A 1,430-nucleotide genomic window follows, 5' to 3' on the forward strand; every position below is an offset into this window, starting at 1 on the left:
CTTGACCTTTTCCTTGGGGTGTGGTGCCCTGTGGCAGCCTCCAGCAGTTCTTGTCACAAGGTTGTCATCAATACCTAATTGTAATTAGCTGAATACGTGAGATGCTTTTTATTCCTCTTGTACCATGAAGCTATGGTGTTCAGTTCTTCCTGCTTTCCCTGCAGGAGAAACCTCAGTGGAGAGAATCCAGAGTCCTGTAAATGTCGGCTCAGGTGAGACGTGTCCTCAGACCCAACTTGAGAGATCACCTCTGTTTTCACAGCTCCGGCAGGGATCACTGCCTCTGTCTAGTGTGAACGCACTGTTTGTTTTCCTTCTTCTCTTTCTGTTTGCTGTTGGAAAAGTCCATTAGTGTTGAATGACATGGCTAAACCGTAAAGGAGAGAACAGTTGATGTGCTAATAATTCTTAGGTAAATACTATTTGTTATTGTCACCTCTAAGCTTTCCAGAGAGGTGGCACCATTCCTGGTCCTGGACTGGCTCTTTCACCAACCTGGAAAGGCAGGTTTGGAGAGAGAATCTTGAAAGGATTGGTGAGCGAGAGGAAGGAAGAGTATAATAAAGAAATAGGGTCACTGAAAGAGGTGCAGAGAGCAAACAAGAGAAAGGCCGGACTCGTGCACCTGCTCACTTACACGCTTGCTCACTTACACGCCTGCTCACTTACACACCTGCTCACTTGCACGCCTGCTCACTTGCACGCCTGCTCACTTGCACGCCTGCTCACTTGCACGCCTGCTCACTTACACACCAGCTCACATGCAAGCACAGCAGAGCAGAGGCGAGGCAAGAGCTGATGGAGCCTTTCCCAGGCTTCATCTCTGAGGCCTCTTCCTCAGAGACACCAGAGCTCTGCATTTGCCATGCCCTGGTGGCACTAATTCATAACCTCTAGCTCTCTATCAGCTCTTTTCAATCATTAACATGGTGGCCTTCCTGACTTGCTGTGTGGCAGAGGAGAGAAGTTGGCTGTGACACAGGGAGGCTTGATGTCAGCTGCATTAAAGTGGCACATCCTTATGATGCTATGTGTCAGGGATGGAAGGATTATGGTGTGACCAAGAAGAGTCACATTTGCCCCAGATTTATGGTTGGTAAAGAGAAGGGAATGTGGACTCCCCTCTTAGCTAACAGCAAAGACCAGAGAGTCCTATCAGAGTAAGGCCCTTCACTTACATGTTCAACAGACACTGATGGTGTCTGGCGCTTAGCTTACGGATACCCTAGTTCTGGGAAGGTGCTGGGATCAGGTCTCTTCTCTCTAATGACTTGTGGCCTAGCACTTAAGTAAAAGCTATAAATATAAAATAATGAATTGAAAATCGACTGAGCAGGTTGTACTTATGTATTTAGGAATATACACACAATATTCTCTGCATCCTAAGTCTCTCATAGATTCACAATGTACATCAACTTAGTAAGACTCTT

This window comes from Rattus norvegicus, chromosome 3 (assembly GCF_021556685.1).
Source record: "Rattus norvegicus strain SHRSP/BbbUtx chromosome 3, alternate assembly SHRSP_T2T, whole genome shotgun sequence".
Lineage (NCBI taxonomy): Eukaryota > Metazoa > Chordata > Mammalia > Rodentia > Muridae > Rattus > Rattus norvegicus.